Source organism: Polypterus senegalus, chromosome 5 (genome assembly GCF_016835505.1).
Source record: "Polypterus senegalus isolate Bchr_013 chromosome 5, ASM1683550v1, whole genome shotgun sequence".
Classification (NCBI taxonomy): domain Eukaryota; kingdom Metazoa; phylum Chordata; class Cladistia; order Polypteriformes; family Polypteridae; genus Polypterus; species Polypterus senegalus.
This window is the reverse complement of record NC_053158.1, coordinates 195328170-195348242: the sequence shown is the minus strand read 5'-3', so window position 1 is coordinate 195348242 and position 20073 is coordinate 195328170. Positions and strand designations below refer to the sequence as shown.

General features: G+C 41.2%; 1 long non-coding RNA gene across 1 annotated transcript; it reads right to left on the bottom strand.

The window, feature by feature from the left end:
* Positions 1-3956: 3956 nt before the first annotated feature.
* LOC120529770 lies at positions 3957-12797 on the bottom strand. Its single transcript, XR_005633804.1, has 3 exons — positions 12726-12797; positions 4672-4743; positions 3957-4001 (listed from the first exon to the last, which is right to left on the bottom strand). It is a non-coding gene; the product is annotated as an uncharacterized LOC120529770 (long non-coding RNA).
* Positions 12798-20073: the final 7276 nt, after the last annotated feature.

The window sequence follows — 20073 nt, the reverse complement described above, 5'->3', positions numbered from 1 at the left end:
CTGTTGTAGGAACGGAACTGTGTCGTAACCTGAGGACCCCCTGTATATCTGAAAATAATAATCAAAAATTATTTTTAAACATGGAATCAGTTGCGGCAGACATTTTTTTATTACTTAATTACACGGAGCTACTACTTCAATATCCTCTGAATTCAGCACTGAAGTGTTTCCAACTGCGACATTGAGCACAAGTGGAAAATCAAATCTGTTTTCCCTCCACATACAACAACGCGGTCAGCAGAAAAGACAAAAGACATCACGTAGGATGGCGGCAGCAGGCAGGAAGGCCACAGAAAGGTGGCCAGTCATGACACCTGTGCAGGTTTAAAAAGTGTAGAGCAGCAGCGGTGTGTATAAAGTCGACCTCTCATATCATTTGTGAGAATGCCACGTCGTTGGCATCATGCCACAACACTAAAGTACTCTTTTAGAAAACTAACATCAAGTGACTCCGTGAGAACCCTAACTACAAAGAGGACTATTTCATTTATGTTAGGGTGGTCTCGTGGCCTGGAACCCCTGCAGATTTTATTTTTTTTCTCCTGGAGTTTTTTTTCGTTTTTTTCCGTCCACCCTGGCCATCGGACCTTACTCCTTTTCTATGTTAACTAATGTCTTATTTTAATTTCTTATTTTGTCTTTTATTTTTCTTTTCTTCATTATGTAAAGCACTTTGAGCTACTTTGTGTATGAAAATATGCTATATAAATAAATGTTGCTGTTGTTAACAGTCATTGTGGGCTATACAGGGTGTATAGGAAAGAGTTCCCCCCTTCAAAAGAAGACACACTGTCACGCACGTGCGTTTGGGAGGCAACTAGAAGGACCAATAGAAGGTAATTCCACACCAAGCCAGGGGGTCTAGACCTTTCTCTTTTTTTCTCTGCAGACCAGACGCGGAAAATTCTGCCTGGTTCCGGTCACTTCTGGTTTCTGGGTCCTAATGACGTCACTTCCGCCGACCTTCTTTAAAATCCTAACAACCTCTGCTTGTAGTCAGTTCGGCCTTGGACTGTGCGCAAAGCAAGCGCATAGGTGTGAATGATTAGCGCACCAAAAGTGAAGCTAGCGTATCTGCCTAAAAATGAGTGAGTAGACAGTGCCGGGGTTAAAACAGCCTCGCAGTCTACATCGTTAGATTTAATTGCAAGACATGGATCACCCTCACTCGCGTGGAGGTCATTTGGCTTTGAAAAGAGTGATGTTGCTCAAAAGGCGGCAATCTGCAAACTACGTTGGAAATCGGTTTCCGTTCAACACTGCTCGATAGCTCACTTGTTACATCATCTGCCCACTAACCACCACACAGAATATGAAGAAAACGAAAAGCTTCAGGAGTCTGCTGTCCACGACAGGCCTAAATCACCCAAGTTACAAGCCCAAAAACACATTTGGCAAACTTTAATGGAATCATTTTGCAAAAAAGCAGATGGCATGACATAACAAATACCGTCACCAATTACATTGCAAAAGATATGGTGCCAGTTCAGGTGGTTGAGTGGGACGTTTTCAAACAACTTTTGAATACTTTAGACCAGGGGTGGGCAAAATCGTTCCTGGAGGGCCGCACTCTTCCAACCCATTTGCTTAATAAGAAGCACTTACTGCTCAAGTAACACTTCTGCTTTATTTTATTTGTCTCGCTCATTAAAATTTTGAACCTTTATTACTTATTTTAGTCTTAAACAACTGTAGTCTTGCCTTTTTTTAAGCAATAACATGCAAATGACAAAAGAAACCCACAATTCTCCATTTAGCTTGTTTCCATTTACGCCTCTGTGCGTATTTATTGTGCACTATTGGGTTTAATTAAATACCAGGAAGGAAAGTGAAGGTAAAAAAGTGAAGGACTGAGAATTGCTCGTCTGTTTTAGACTTCAAATCATTTAAATTATATCCTTAGAAAGGGAAAAAATGTAGGATATGAGAATGACCTGACATAGCAGAGTTAAAGGACTAACAAGCTATGAAGTTAAATAATGGACGAGGATTGTTTTTTAATTAAGCAACTGGGTTGGAACAAAAACCTGCGGCCACTGCGGACTGCAAGACTGACTGTGCCCACCCCTGTGCTTTAGACCCAAGATACATACTGCCTGGCCAATAATGTTTCGGTCAAACAGCTCTGTCTGAATTGTATGATGCTTGTCACCAAACTCAGATGCATAAGATGCAGAAGGTTTCATATTTTATGGTCAAGTCGAACATCTGAGAAATACACCGCTCCTTTGCATAAACTTAATGTAATTGTCAATAAAAGCATTTGAAACTTATGAAATGCTTGTAATTCTACTTCGATATATCTTAGAAACATCTGACAAAAAGATCTAAAAACACTGAAGCAGCAAAATTTGTGAAAACCAATACTTGGGTCATCCTCAAAACTTTTGGTCACAATTGTATATAACAAAATTTAAAAACTGAAGAACCATTAACGTTAATACCTTAACATTAATACAGAATACCATTACTGTTAGTATCAGTCAGTCATTGTCCAACCCGCTATATCCTAACACAGGGTCACGGGGGTCTGCTGAAGCTAATCCCAGCCAACACAGGGCGCAAGGCAGGAACAAACCCCGGGCAGGGTGCCAGCCAACCATAGGGCACACACACCCACACACACCAAGGGCAATTTAGGATCTCCAATGCAGCTAACCTGCCTGTCTTTGGACTATGGTAGGAAACCCACGCAGACACGGGGAGAACATGCAAACTCCACGCAGGGAGGACCCGGGAAGCAAACCCAGGTCTCCTTACTGCGAGGCAGCAGCGCTACCCACTGTGCCACCGTGCTGCCCTACCGTTAGTATGTTTATGGTGCATTTGCTCATTTACCCTTTGGTACAGTATACAGTATATACTATATTTAATTACTGTATAGGGTGCCAAGCATTTAATAAGCTTACATTATTAAGCTTACATAAGCTTACATAAGCCATGACTGCTGAAGGCCTGTGCGTTGGAACTGGGGAGTCCTCTACAGCGCATCTTCGACCTGAGCCTGGGACAGGGGAGAGTCCCAAGGCTTTGGAAAACATCTTGTATCACCCCAGTCCCAAAGGTATCACGTCCTAGTGAGCTGATTGACTTCCGGCCTGTTGCCCTGACGTCACATGTGATGAAGACCATGGAGCGGCTGCTGCTTCACCACCTGAGGCCACAGGTCCGTCACGCCCTCGACCCTCTGCAGTTTGCATACCAGGAGAAGGTGGGAGCGGAGGATGCCATCATCTATATGCTACACCAATCCCTCTCCCACTTGGACAGAGGCAGTGGTGCTGTAAGAATTATGTTTCTGGACTTCTCTAGCGCCTTCAACATCATCCAGCCTCTGCTCCTTAGGGACAAGCTGACAGAGATTGGAGTAGATTCACACCTGGTGGCATGGATCATGGACTATCTTACAGACAGACCTCAGTATGTGCATCTTGGGAACTGCAGGTCTGACATTGTGGTCAGCAACACAGGAGCGCCACAGGGAACTGTACTTTCTCCGGTCCTGTTCAGCCAACATACATCACACTTCCAATACGATTCGGAGTCCTGCTACGTGCAAAAGTTCACTGACGACACTGCTATCGTGGGCTGCATCAGGAGTGGGCAGGAGGAGGAGTACAGGAAGCTAATCAAGGACTTTGTTAAATGGTGCGACTCTAACCACCTACAACTGAACACCAGCAAAACCAAGGAGCTGGTGGTGGATTTTAGGAGGCCCAGGCCTCCAGCTGCTCCCAGTCTTAATGCTCAACTGGTTTTCTTTCTCACCTGAAGACTTCTAGTGGTCCTGTTCTCTGACATATGCCACTTGATTGTGCCTTTGCTCTAAGTTATGTTCCAATTTTTTAAGATAGCTATGTTTTTTTTTCATTGTACAGGTGTTTTGTTTGTTACTTTTTATTTGCAACAGTTTAACATTTTTGAAATGAACATTTAAAAGTAAAAAAAAAAAACTTACCCCTTCTTGATGTGTTTTAATCTGGCTCTCAAATATCCCGTTTCTGTATGAGGTTCAGTGGAGAGATTGTTGGAAAAAACAAAAATAGACAAATGAAACTGCAAGAAAAGAAACTGTCACAGTTATACTAGTGACTGGAGGCTAATTAAACACAATTGCATAACGTGGTTTCAGTTGACTCCTTTTTAAGGTATGTGGGATTACAAAAAATAGAAAAAAGTGATGAGTAATGAGAATGTGCGAAGGAGGCTGGGTAACACCCAGGTGATTTCCTACCTCATGTTAGTTTCTTTTTGCACCTGAATATGAACTTTAAAGCTGCCTGTTATATTTCCATTGTCTGACTTTCCAAACAGTGCTGCCCAGGCTTCAAGATTACCATATATACTCAAATATAAGTTGGGTCTTTAAACCCGAAAAATCGATGATAAAATCAGATCCTGACTTATATGCCCGTTCAAAAATGGCACTGTGTCTTTCAAGTTGTGCCTTGAGTTTGGGGTCTGAGATGCCCCCTACATGCCATTTGCGTTGTGCCCTGTCCCCTGGCACAGCTTCAGCCACTTCAGTTACAAGGTAGGCCCTTTTCTATACAGCATTCTAATGCAAAAGAAACACACTCTCAGGATGGCAGTTGTTGGTTCAGCAGGTGCTTTACTGCGTATTGCACTCATCACACATTATTATGGGTCTTTAAAGCCAGTGCCACTCACCTTTTGTCATGTGCAGACTGTCTCTGCTGCTCCTATTTCTCTCCAGTCAAGTCCTCTCGAGGACTGGAATTGCTGTAACAGAGATAACAAGGAAGTTGTCCATATTGCTGTGAATTTGAATGAAGGCCATCGTTGTTGAATAACTAGTAAAAAGTGCCATGGATGTTCTTGCAGCGCCTATTCTAACCGTTATCAATAGTTCATTACTGCATGGCACCGTACCTGATGCACTAAAAGTGTCAGTCATTAAAGCTTTACTTAAAAAGTCAGACCTAGACCCACACATACTAAATAACTATAGGCCTATTTCAAATTTACCGTTTCTCTCTATAATACTAGAAAAAGTAGTCGCCAGTCAGCTTCAGTCACACCTTACGCATTACAATTTATTTGAGAAATTCCAGTCTGGTTTTTGCACTGGTCATAGTACAGAAACGGCACTAACACGGGTTGTAAATGACATTCTGATATCCTCTGATGAAGGAAACTCCACTGTAATTATGTTGTAAGATTTAAGTGGACACCATTGACCATTCTATTTTACTGCACAGGCTAGAAAAAGATGTTGGGCTTACAGGCCCCGTGCTTGCTTGGTTCAGTTCTCATTTATCAAATCGATTCCAGTATGTACAGAAATGTGCTGACAGTACTCCATCATTATACACAGAAGTTCAATATGGTGTCCCGCAGGGCTCAGTACTGGGACCTTTACTGTTTTCACTTTACATGCTTCCACTGGGATCTCTCATTAGGAAACATAATGTTAATTTTCACTCGTATGCAGATGACACCCAGTTATACCTTTCATTTAAATCAAATCAAGTTTCTCCGATGTTGTCTTTAATTAGTTGTGTTAGCGAATTAAAGGAGTGGATGAATGAGAACTACTTGTCTTTAAATACCGATAAAACAGAGATGTTCATTGTTGGAGGGAATGACGCTGATCACAGCAATATTTTGTCATCATTTAACTCAGTTGGAATCCCAATTAATTTTACTGAATCAGCCCACAATCTAGGAGTTATCTTTGATTCTAGCATGTCATTTAAAGCACATATTACAAAGTTGTCCAAAACATGTTTCTTCCATCTTAAAAATGTTAGGAAATTAAGGTGCTTTCTAAATAAACAGGATTGTGAGAAATTAATTCATGCATTTATCTCTAGTAGGATTGACTACTGCAATGCGGTGTTCACTGGCTGTTCAAACTGTTCTCTATACAGCCTCCAGTTAATCCAAAATGCTGCTGCAAGAATTATTACAAGAACAAGAAAATACGAACACATAACTCCAGTTTTTAAATCCTTACACTGGCTCCCAGTTAAGTTTAGGGCAGATTTCAAAATCCTCCTTTTAACATATAAGGCATTAAATGGCCAAGGTCCGCTTACTTGTCTGAACTTATCATGACTTACAAACCTGAGCACATTAAGATCTCAAGATGCCGGTCTGCTTAGGATTCCAAGGATTAATAAAATAACAGTGGGAGGTCGAGCTTTTAGTTACAGGGCCCCTAAACTGTGGAATGGTCTTCCTGCTTCTATAAGAGATGCCCCTTCAGTCTCAGCCTTTAAATCCCGGCTGAAGACTCACTACTTCAGTTTAGCATATCCTGACTAGAGCTGCTGATTAACTGTACAGACTGCATCTCTGTTGTTAGTCATTAGCACTAAAACATAAGTAACATGATAGTTATAATTGAATACTAACCCTCACCTATTCTGTTTCTTTCTCGGTACTCAAATGTGGCACTCGGTGCCACGGCCCACCTGCCAAGTTGTTTTGCCTGCCTATGGTAAAATCATCTCTGATGGAGGATCGCAGCACTGTTTTTAGCCGTGGAATGGCCAAATGGGGGAGGCAGCTTGATGGATGAGGTCTCCAGGACTCTAAAAATATCCAAATCTTATTATGTGATATCATCTACTGTTAAATTCTGCTCCGTACTTCTAAATTTTTTATTTTTATGCTGTATTAAGGATTTGTTCTGTTCTGTGTATTGTGTTGTATTGACCCCCTTCTTTTGACACCCACTGCACACCCAGCCTACCTGGAAAGGGGTCTCTCTTTGAACTGCCTTTCCCAAGGTTTCTTCCATTTTTGCCTACAAGATTTTTTTGGGAGTTTTTCCTTGTCTTCTTAGAGTCAAGGCTGGGGGGCTGTCAAAAAAAAGGGCCTGTTAAAGCCCATTGCGGCACTTCCTGTGTGATTTTGGGCTATACAGAAATAAACTGTATTGTATTGTACTGTAACAAAGGTTGAGGGCTATTCCTGTAAGTGCCAAAATAAAAGTTCTGTTTCCTCAGTTCTCTCCTGCTCATCTTTTGTACAACTCAGCAGCCCAAACATGACAGAATATATTAGGGTTGGCATTGTCACACCCTTGTGCATGGGAGGCAGCTAAAGGGCCTGCATAATGGCAGTTCCACGCCAGACCAGGGGATGGTGAGGTGCACTGACTTTCTCTCTCAATCCTCTGCAGACCATTCACGGGAAATCCCACACGGTTCCAGCCCCCATGAAAACGTCACTTCTGGTACCAATGATGACATCACTTCCGGTCCCAACAACGTCACTTCCGGCTCCAGTGCCAATGACGACACCACTTCCGGTTCCAGCACCAACAATGACGTCACTTTCACCCCCAGTGATGTCACTTCTGGTCTCTGCCTTTAAAGCCATCATCTTTACACCTCTAAATCAGTTCTGTTTTGGACTTGAACCTGAAGACAGCTCAACAAATAGTACCCATTTGCAGCCAGGGCATAATATACGGGTGGCTGCCCCAAACTTTTTGGATGTCACGTGTCACTCCTTGTTACAGCATCAATTCCAGTTCATGTGAGGAATCAGAACTGCAATTTCAGGAAGGTGAACTTAATTTAATGAGGTCCTATGTTTTGTTTTTTTCTTATTATATATTTAGTGATATAATGTTAAAGGTAGCTTTATTGTGGTTCTTGATGTATTATGAATGGTTGATGTAAAGTAAATAAAGATAAGATGAGAGTCAAGAAGCATGGAGGAAGCGATATAACGGTAGAAACAAGACACTGTTAAAAATGTGTGTCAAGGTACAGTTTACAGGCACAGGTACATCTGTAACAAATGGCGCTTTTCCACTGCATAGTACGGCACGACACGGTTCAGTTCAGCTCACTTTTGGGGGGTTTTCCACTGGGAACAGTACCTGGTACCTGGTCCTTTTTTTAGTACCACCTCAGCCGAGGTTCCAAGCGCGCCGAACCGTTACCAAAACGTGACGTGTAAACTCTGCTGGTCACTGATTGGCCGGAGAAAATCGTCATTACTGCGTCACTGAACTTGCGACACGAGACACAACAGACTAGATTTTTAGCACAGCCAGCGAAGGTTCGGACGCACCATTTTGTTTTAACCAAAAATGGCTGTTTCGCGGTCTATTGAGGGAGTACAGACGTTCCTCTCGTTGGTATCCGAGGAGCGGATTCAGCGAGAGCTGGATGGGGCGACGCGGAATGAAAAAGTTTTTCAGGAGGTCGGCGCAACTATAATGACACGTGAATAATCCCGCCCACTCTAAAGCGGTACTAAACTGCAGTCGAAACGCAAACCGAGCCGAACTGAGCCGAACCAAGGTGAGCTGTACTGAACTGTGCTGTGCCGTACTATGCAGTGGAAAAGTGCCAAAAGCTTAACTGAAGTCGACGTGATCGTTGACTTAACCTTCTTAGCGTTAACTCTGAGTATGACTCAAGCTCAGAATTCTATGTTATTAGTGTTAACCCCAAGTGAGACTCAGGGTGATGTTTAATCATCTGCTTTACAGTTCTGCTGCTATCTAGTGGATGAAATAACACTATGCTAAAAAACTGTTAGTATTTCCATGTGTTTTTCCACTGTACAGTAACTCATCAATATTCATGAGCTGGGTGGAGCCCTTAGCCAAAGAACAATGGAGTGTAAATAAGAGAGAGAGAGAGAGAGAAGTTAGGAGCACACACTGATACAGTGCATTGCAGCACCCACCACATGACAAAACAACTCAGGATCCCAGATTAGGACCCGAGTGCAGCTATGCGATGGGTGACCCCTCAGCACCACACTAAGTTCAGATGGAATGGAACAGTGTGAGGTTTTTTTATGGTGCCAATTCTGCCACCAACCCCCAGGTTTTTCCCTGCATGTTGGAGGGCCTACATGCAGATTAACGTCATACCCAGGACAGAACAATTGCAGGTTAAGGGCCTTGCTCAAGGGCCCAACGAAGTAGAGACACTTCGGGCGTTTACGGGATTTGAACTGGCAACCTTCCGATTACCAGTGCAGATCCCTAACCTCAAGAAGCTATAAAACCAATTTTAGAACAAACTGAAAGTGAACCATTAGTTGAATCAAGCGATTGTGACAACAATGTGAATTGGTCATCAGACATTGACACGGATATTAAAACTGATGCATACGGCACCATATGACTGAAATGGCAGTGAATTCGGTCCCGTGAAGCTTCACCATGTGATCAAGTGGAAGGACACAAAAAGATGTCAGCCCCCTAGAAACTGTTCATAATGCAGCAATTGTCAATATCCATGTCAAGGGAAACGAGGAAGTCACTCAGCCTTGTGTGGTTGCAGCCCACTACTACACAAGGGGTATGTTGATCGCCTAGATCAGGTACTGACATTTCACACACAAGCAACAGAAAAAATATTACAAGAAAAGTGCACAAAGAAAAGCAGTTCTACTGTCCCGTTTGTGGTGTCGGGCTGTGCATTGGTGATTGTTTCAAAATATGTTACACATACAGTAGGTTGTGTACTAAATCTGCATCAGTACAGCAGCAGACACTTAATATATATTTTTCCTTGTTGCTGTTTTAGTAGTTAGATGTTTCTGTGACACACAGCATATTTTCTTGTTGAAAAACTTCAACAGTTCTGGCATGTTTTTCTCCGGGTAAATATACTACTGGGGCGGCACGATGGCACAGTGGTAGCGCTGCTGCCTCGCAGTTAGGAGACCCGGGTTCGCTTCCCAGGTCCTCCCTGCGTGGGTTTCCTCCCAAAGACATGCAAGTTAGGTGGATTGGCGATTCTAAATTGGCCTTAGTGTGGGTGTGTGTGTATCCTGCGGTGGGTTGGCACCCTGCCCAGGATTGGTTCCTGTGTTGGCTGGGATTGGCTCCAGCAGACCCCCGTGACCCTGTGTTTGCATTCAGCGGGTTAGAAAATGGATGGATATACTACTAGAGGTTAAGTAAACTCCAAACAACAAAATTGTTCTAGAAAAGTATTCTTTAGAATGAAAGATGAAAATAAAACACCAACATTTATTTTATAATAAAGCAAAAATTATTTAAGAACTAATCCTGCATAACATGTAATTGTAATACATACATACATATAGCTGAATGTTGCACTGTCTGCACAGGTTTTAGGAAATGGAATTTCTTGTAAGCCGAAATAGGTGTGAGGCCTCCTAAAGCAAGCCAGGAACAGACAAAGATCCTACCTTGTCTGCCTAGCACAGGTTCACCCAAGTTCAGGCAGATCCATATGGCTACCTGCTGGCTTCAGTTGGAGCTGGCCCAAGACTGGGGAACTGGCAAAACAACTATAAATTTCACCAAAATATAACAAAGGCACCACAAGAAGAGGGATGCCCATAAAGCCTTGGCTTGTGGTAAAACGGGCAAACAAAACGTCTTTATTAATGAACGTTGATTTAAGGATAATGGCAAAATACAAAGAAAAGCTCAAAGGTGTAAGAAAAGAGGCAATGCACAGCAAACAAGTCCTATTACAGTGTACAAAAATCAGAAACCTTTAAAAAGAGCACAGATATTTGAAAAAACAGAAAACCCAATGCGTGAAATGCAATACTCACTGAAACTCCATCCATCCATTATCCAACCCGCTATATCCTAACTACAGGGTCACGGGGGTCTGCTGGAGCCAATCCCAGCCAACACAGGGCGCAAAGCAGAAAACAAACCCCGGACAGGGTGCGAGCCCACCACACTCACTGAAACTCCTACAAACAAATGATTCCCAGCTCCTGAGCCTTCACAGACAATTAAAAGAGGCAAAGGATGGGTTCGGGATGGTGACGTCAGGGTGGCCATCATGGGGCACCATCCCTAAGTACAAGGATCATAACTACTGTCCTGTCCTCTACACAGACTATGTGCTTTGACAGGCAGATAAACACCTTTCCTTATCCAAAACTCTACAGACATCGTTTCTTTATCCACAGGTTTATTGGAATTAAAAAGGGTGAAACTAAAACAGAAAAAAAAGGATACAAAACACTAAGTGGCTTTATATTAACAATAAACATATCCTCTGAATGCATGTTACTGTGCCTTATATATGTATTATTAATAAACTACTAAAAGAGTTACTTTCATTGCAGATATATACAGTGGTGTGAAAAACTATTTGCCCCCTTCCTGATTTCTTATTCTTTTGCATGTTTGTCACACAAAATGTTTCTGATCATCAAACAAATTTAACCATTAGTCAAACATAACACAAGTAAACACAAAATGCAGTTTTTAAATGATGGTTTTTATTATTTAGGGAGAAAAAAAATCCAAACCTACATGGCCCTGTGTGAAAAGTAATTGCCCCTTGTTAAAAATAACCTAACTGTGGTGTATCACACCTGAGTTCAATTTCCGTAGCCACCCCCAGGCCTGATTACTGCCACACCTGTTTCAATCAAGAAATCACTTCAATAAGAGCTGCCTGACACAGAGAAGTAGACCAAAAGCACCTCAAAAGCTAGACATCATGCCAAGATCCAAAGAAATTCAGGAACAAATGAGAACAGAAGTAATTGAGATCTATCAGTCTGGTAAAGGTTATAAAGCCATTTCTAAAGCTTTGGGACTCCAGTGAACCACAGTGAGAGCCATTATCCACAAATGGCAAAAACATGGAACAGTGGTGAACCTTCCCAGGAGTGGCCAGTCGACCAAAATTACCCCAAGAGCACAGAGACGACTTATCCGAGAGGTCACAAAAGACCCCAGGACAACGTCTAAAGAACGGCAGGCCTCACTTGCCTCAATTAAGGTCAGTGTTCACAACTCCACCATAAGAAAGAGACTGGGCAAAAACGGCCTGCATGGCAGATTTCCAAGACGCAAACCACTGTTAAGCAAAAAGAACATTAGGGCTCGTCTCAATTTTGCTAAGAAACATTTCAATGATTGCCAAGACTTTTGGGAAAATACCTTGTGGACTGATGAGACAAAAGTTGAACTTTTTGGAAGGCAAATGTCTCGTTACATCTGGCGTAAAAGGAACACAGCATTTCAGAAAAAGAACATCATACCAACAGTAAAATATGGTGGTGGTAGTGTGATGGTCTGGGGTTGTTTTGCTGCTTCAGGACCTGGAAGGCTTGCTGTGATAGATGGAACCATGAATTCTACTGTCTACCAAAAAATCCTGAAGGAGAATGTCCGGCCATCTGTTCGTCAACTCAAGCTGAAGCGATCTTGGGTGCTGCAACAGGACAATGACCCAAAACACACCAGCAAATCCACCTCTGAATGGCTGAAGAAAAACAAAATGAAGACTTTGGAGTGGCCTAGTCAAAGTCCTGACCTGAATCCAATTGAGATGCTATAGCATGACCTTAAAAAGGCGGTTCATGCTAGAAAACCCTCAAATAAAGCTGAAGTACAACAATTCTGCAAAGATGAGTGGGCCAAAATTCCTCCAGAGCGCTGTAAAAGACTCATTGCAAGTTATCGCAAACGCTTGATTGCAGTTATTGCTGCTAAGGGTGGCCCAACCAGTTATTAGGTTCAGGGGCAATTACTTTTCACACAGGGCCATGTAGGTTTGGATTTTTTTTCTCCCTAAATAATAAAAACCATCATTTAAAAACTGCATTTTGTGTTTACTTGTGTTATATTTGACTAATGGTCAAATGTGTTTGATGATCAGAAACATTTTGTGTGACAAACATGCAAAAGAATAAGAAATCAGGAAGGGGGCAAATAGTTTTTCACACCACTGTATATACAGTGAAGGATAACATTAAAATAAAATAATACATACAGATGATGCTATCACAAGCATTGAAGATAAGCACAGATGACAGAGGATTGTGACTAGCGTGTTTCCATGCACATGACAGCAGCCTTCCTGATTCTTAAATTAACGTCTTGATTACCTCACGACAGAAAGAAAGGATGGGGAAGAAAAATACCAGCTGTACCCACTAGATGGAGCTAAACTGCAAATCTTAATACATAAACAGTTTTAAAAGGTTGTAACAGAACAACTATATTTAAAGGGACAGCACACAATTAAAAAAATCATATGTGAAATCAACAAAAATAATTTCAGACATGAAAAATCATGACTTATCATTACCAAAATGTACAATTAAACATAAAATACTGTCCAACATGTGGGCATAGAGAGCATTCTCCGGTTACGTGATGGACAAATACGGAAAAGGAATGAATTGTGACACCACCGCTAACTTTTCTTTCATCTGTCTGCTTAGAATGGAGGCGGAGAACAACCCAGAGGACGGCCCACATCATTTCCCTCTGGCTGAAACCACGCCCCTTGTTGGCTAGATGATATATAATTCCCTGCCCCTTGAAATTCCATCCACAAAATACAAGGAACTTGGTAAAACTGTCATGAACTTTAGAGTACCTTAGCAAGAAGTCCAATCAAACTGTAACAAATAGTCCCCACAAGTGGAAGGATCCGCAAACTTTGGAAAAATGAAAATTGAAAATTATAGTCAGAAAATGGGCAACAGGTTGAAATTGGGGGTCAACATGACTGTGCATCAAAACCAACATGAATACAAAAATCAACAGCAGAGATTCATATGTCAGAACAGCAAAGAATGAATATTTTTTTATCACAGCAAAACAAGGGTTTATTCATACCTGGCACTTCCAAGGGCGACCTTTAAACTGTTGCTCTGATGACATCCCAAACAATCACATTGCAGTGTATTCTGGGAAAAATTCCGAAGCAAATGGCAAATACAAAAGGCTGAAATCAACAGGTCATTGTGACAAAACATAAGCGAAACATATACTTCTAAAATAAGCTTCATATACCATTACTGACCAAACATTTGAAATTTGTACATATGAAAGCTCCAGATTCCATATACAGTATAGAATGCCAGGAATAAAATCAGAATAGACACGACACATTTATTAAAATGAGAGATCAAAACAGTTTGCTGTTTTCACGATCAGGGCTGAATTTTAGGATCCTATTGCTTTTTCTGTATCAGCCGCGATTTTGTGTAACCATCATTAGGATCACGTCCCGCGTGTTTCTAGGGGCGTGACCTCAAGTTCATTGACATGACGGGATAAAAGGTCAGCGTATGCACCAAACTTTATCCAATGTGTGGATAAATCCTTTAACCACAAAAAAAAAAAATGTTTTACCAACTGATCTTCGTGTCTTGCTTGGTTTTGACTGCTTGCCTGATTTTTTACTTTGATTCTTGCTTCATGTCTGGGTTTCAGTCGCTTAATTTATTTTTTATTTGTTTCATTTTGCCTTTTGCATGCATCTCCCGGTTTGTCTCAAAAATTAATTATCTGTTTACTGCTGAGCCAGAACAGCTGTTTTGGTGTAGGCAATTTGATTTAGCAAATTACCGACTTTGATCTTTTGTCCCGTTTATGACTACGTCTCATCTTCTGGTTTCTTATTCCATGCCCTGCTGTATTTTGCCAGAATGGGATTTTTGAGAACACTGTGATGAATATTCTAGTGATTGAAGAGAAAAACTGAAAGTCTACAATTTGTTCAAACACTTAAGGAGAAGCTGTAAAAGGCTTTTGGACAGTTTTATACATTCCGTGTTGCTAATTATAGTATAACTATTCACTAACTACCTTGAATTACTTACTCACAGATCAACAAAAAGGGCTGGAGGTTATCCTGACCCAGTGATGTCAACAGTATTTGATAGGCCCTAGTGCAAGAAATAAATGATCTCCCTCCAATATTTAAGTTAAACTAAGTATGATTAAAAAACTGACCATCTTCAATGAGCTAAATCAAGCATGTAAACTACATCTTAGCATATGCAGTCAATAGACGTAGTTAAGCTTTACAGAGCTGTGAGAAAGATAACAGCATTAACCTTTTCATTCCAATGCCAACTTGGTAGGCATGTCTCTCTATTATAATAAAAAAACCCTGGGACGAGACGAGACTTTTTAGCCTGGGACGAGACCTGACTTTTCAGAGAGATACTTTCAAGTTCCGCAAGATGAGACTTTGTGCCAAAAGATTTAACCATGCCTGGGGCTGGAAATAAAAGACAAAGAGTAGATGACAAAGTAGAACATCGTAAAGAATTCAAAAACGTTGGCGTGATACACATGCAGAGCAGGTTAGAGATAATGGAAGTACAAAAATGTGAAAGTCTCAAAAAAATGATTGTAAAGATCGCATTAGTGCAAACAAACAGAAATTATTACTCGGTGAAATAACGGAACAGCAAAAACAGATTGAATATATTGTTCGGATTTAAACTTTAAGTCGGAGACTTGTAGATCATCTAATTCATGTTGCCATCAGGGAAAAGTAGTGTTGCCTCACAATGAAGAGGCGTATCCATGAGAATTAAAAGACTTGTTGTTTGGTGAAGGTGAAATCCAAATACGCGAGCAGCAGAGATGTGAAGTGGTTGGTGCATAGCGCAGGCTGGGGTGGTTGGTGAGCGAAGCGAGCAGGGGGCGAAGCTCCCTAGTTAATAATAAATTAAAATTAAATAATAAAATAAAATTAAACAACAACTATGCAGTCACCATGGGCCTACCAGCCCTATGGGCCCCGGTGCAACTGTCCCATCCACACGGCCTTTAGTTACAGATTTGAGAAGTGGGACAACTGAACTATTAGGTGAGATTTTCTCATGTTTCTACAGCCCAATTTCCAAAGTTGTTTAAAATGTAAATAAAAACAGAATACAATTATTTGCAAATCATTTAAAGTCATACTTAATTGATAATAGTACAAAAACAAGATATGAAATGTTGAAAATGAGAACTTTTATTGTTTTATGAAAAAATACATGCTCATATGATTAAAAAAGTTGGGACGGGCCAACAGTGGAAAAGAAAAAGAGCTGGTGGAACATCTCACAGCAAATGAAATTAATTGGCAACAGGTCAGTCACATAATTAGGTATATAAAGAGCATCCCAAAGTGGCATAGTCTCCAAGAATAGTAAAGATGAGGAAGGGTACACCACAAGGCTTCACGGACAAATAGTGCAACAATTTCTGAATAATGTTTCTCAATGTAATCTTGCAAAGAATTAGGGGATGTCATCATCTATGGTACATAACATCATTAAAAGATTCAGAGAATCCAGATAAACTTCTGTTTGCAAAGGACAAGTTAGAAAACCAGCATTGTGATCTTCAGACTCTCGGTCGGCATGATTCTGTAGTGGAAATCACAACATGGGTCAAGGAACACTCCTTGGAGTGGAGGATGGCATGATGGAGGATGCCATCATCTATATGCTACACCGATCCCTCTCCCACCTGGACAGAGGCAGTGGTACTGTAAGAATTATGTTTTTGGACTTCTCTAGTGCCTTCAACACCATCCAACCTCTGCTCCTTAGAGACAAGCTGACTGAGATGGGAGTAGACTCACACCTGGTGGCATGGACAGCGGACTATCTTACAGACAGACCTCAATATGTGCGTCTTGGGAACTGCAGGTCTGACATTGTGGTCAGCAACACAGGAGCACTGCAGAGGACTGTACTTTCTCTGGTCCTGTTCAGCCTATATACATCGGACTTCCAATACAACTCGGAGTCCTGCCACGTGCAAAAGTTCGCTGACAACACTGCTATTGTGGGCTGTATCAGTAGTGCGCAGGAGGAGGAGTACAGGAAGCTAATCAAAGACTGTTAAATGGTGTGACTCAAACCACTTACACCTGAACACCAGCAAGACCAAGGAACTGGTGGTGGATTTCAGGAGGACCAGGCTCCTCATGGACCTGATCATCAGAGGAGACTGTGTGCAGAGGGTACAGACCTATAAATACCTGGGAGTGCAGCTGGATGAAAAATTGGACTGGTCTGCCAATACTGATGCTCTGTGTAAGAAAGGTCAGAGCTGACTATACTTCCTTAGAAGGTTGGCGTCCTTCAACATCTGCAATAAGATGCTGCAGATGTTCTACCAGATGGTTGTGGCGAGTGCCTTCTTCTACGCGGAAGGACGTCTCACACCTGGACAAACTGGTGAGGAAGGCAGACTCTATTGTAGGCACGGAGCTGGACAGTTTGACATCCGTGGCAGAGCGATGGGCACTGAGCAGGCTCCTGTCAATCATGGAGAATCCACTGCATCCACTGAACAGGATCATCTCCAGACAGAGGAGCAGCTTCAGTGACAGACTGCTGTCACCGTCCTGCTCCACTGACAGACTGAGGAGACCCCACACTATGCGACTCTTCAATTCCACCCGGGGGAGTAAACGCTAACATTATTCAAAGTTATTGTCTGTTTTTACATGCATTTTTATTACTCTTTAATTTAATATTGTTTTTTTTTTTGTATCAGTATACTGCTGCTGGATTATGTGAATTTCCCCTTGGGATTAATAAAGTATCTATCTATCTATCTATCTATCTATCTATCTATCTATCTATCTATCTATCTATCTATCTATCTATCTATCTATCTATCTATCTATCTATCTATCTATCTATCTAAAAACTACTCTCTGTGAACACACAGTTCTTCACTAAATCCCCAAATGCAAGTTTAAACTCTGCCTTGCAAAGAAGAAATCACATATAAACACGATCCAGAAACACCACCACCTTCTCTGGGGCCAAGCTCATTTAAAATGGCCTTTGATTCAATATTTGAAATTCATTTTGGAAATGATGGACGCCATGTTTTCTAGGCAAAAGAGGAGAGGGACCATTCTGCTTGTTATCAGCGCACAGTTCAAAAGCCAACATCTTTGATGGTATGGGGTTGCATTAGTGCATATGGCATGGGCTGTTTGCATATCTGGGAAGGCACCATTAATACTGAATGATATATGCAGGCTTTGGAATAACATAAGGGAAGGTCTTATTTCAACAAAACAATGCCAAACCGCAATCTGCATGTATGTCAACGACATGGCTCTGTATTAGAGGAGCCCGGAAGCTAAACTGGCTGCCTGCAATGCGGACCTGACACCTGTTACACGTGCACATGAGAGGCAGGTAAAGGGCTCAAAAGTGGGTAATACCATGCCTGACCAGGGGGTGGCAGAGTGCACTGACCCTTTCTCTCTTTCTTCTGCATACCAACTATGAGAAATTCTGCCTGGGCCCAATGATGTCACTTCTGGTTCCGGTCCCATCACTTCCTCTATCCAGATTTAAAAAACGCCATTTTGTTTGTTACAAATCAGTTCAGTTGTGGACTCAGCTCTGTAAAACGATATTGTTGGTTTTTTCTTCAGGTATACGGGGTGGCTACCCCAAACCTTTTTTTCACTTCATTTGACACACCCATTGAAAACATTTGGTGTAATTATAAAATAAAAAATACAACAAAGGAAGCTTCCTTGAGCAGCTGAAATCCTACATCACGCAAGAATGGGATAACATTTCACTTTCAGAACTACAGCAGTTGGACTCCTCAGTCCCCAAACGTTTAAAGAGTGTTGTTAAAAGAAGAGGTGATGCATCATGGTGATACACAGGCCCCTGACCCAACTTTTTTGAAATGTGTTGCTGCCATCAAATTCAAAATGAGCATACAGTATATTATTACCAAGCTTATTTTAACTTCACCTGTTTGTTGTCTGGCACAAATCTTGTAATCGATATTTAACCCACTTCCTTGTCCAAATGACTTGAAATTTTGCACACTTATTCACTTCCGATGATAATACTGTACATGAATTAATAATCAGTTTCATTAATTGATTAATTAGTCCATGTTAATTAAGAAATGAAATTTTCATATGAAGAATAGTTAAAGATTTCACCAATAGATGGCGCTAGTAATGGATAGAAATATTAATGGAAGTGTTAAAATATTGATTACAAAATGATACTAAAGCAAACCCAAGGCTAAAAAGTTGAAAATAATACATATATAAAAAAATACTTTTTAAAAACCACGCTTATATTAAATTAAAAAGTGTACTAAAAAGTAAAAGATAAGTCTCTCATACATCACTCATAAAATAAAAGCATGGGCACTTCTTAAAATCTTAGCAAAAGCACCCACCTTTTATTTTACGAGTGATGTATGAGAAACTTATTTTTTACTTTTAAGTACACTTTTTAACTAATATAAGGATGGTTTTTAAAAAGTATTTTTTATATATATTAGGGGGCTTTACCCCCTGCTTGCTTCACTCACCCACCCCCTCCCATTCCCTCCCCACCAGACCTGCTACACTCCAGCCACTTCGGGTCTCTGCCACTCGCGTTATCTGGGTTAGGAGGCTGAACGCACGCTGAGAAGATGCGGTCTGATCAGCTGCTGGCTTTCTCCTGCTGCTACCTTGCTGCGTGTTCTGCTTGTCATGCTGCGCGTCGATCATTTAAAAGCCTGTATAGCAGCTGTCCTTTTGTCTCACTGCCTTGTGTCACGTGACGTTAAAGTGTCTCTCGCGGGATGTCAAATTGTCTTCCGAGAAGATCACGTATCGTCTCCTTCCAAGCTTTCCAAGATTTTTTTTATAAATAGAGAGATATTATTCAAAAAGCAACACAATTTCTCAGTTGTAACATTTGATAGATTGTCTTTGTACTACGTATTTTTAATGAAATATGGGGTTTGCATGATTTGCAAATCATCACATTCTGCTTTTATTGACACAGCATCCCAACTTTTTTGGAAACATGATTACAGCTGTACAGCTTTATATAAAACTACCCACGGTACCTGTCAAAAACAGGTAATAGAAAATTTAAATACAAATTTGTAATTTCTTGTCCTATGTGTACCTTCAACGCATTTGCTTGTGCCTAAATGTCTCTTCACCAGTGCTTCCTTTCTCGACTGTGTTCCTGTAAAGCCCGCTTCTAATACTCTATTGTTATTTTTGAGGCGCCTTTCTCACCAGCTGTCTCGTTTTATACATCCTATCTTTGAAGATGTCTCTCTCAGTGTGTCTCATACGCCTTTACTCTTCCTTGTGGGTCTCACACTTGCACTTCATCTTTTGGCACATCACCAAGATAAAGTGACCAATCACACCAAAGGCAAACTGACCAATCAGATTACTAAGAGGGACTGGATGCACAGACCTTACAGTTTTATTATATACTGTAGCAGGTATGCACTAGCTAATATAGGGTGTCAGCACTTCAAGGGTCAGTGGAATAATAATAATCATCATCATCATATTTGCTTAGTTT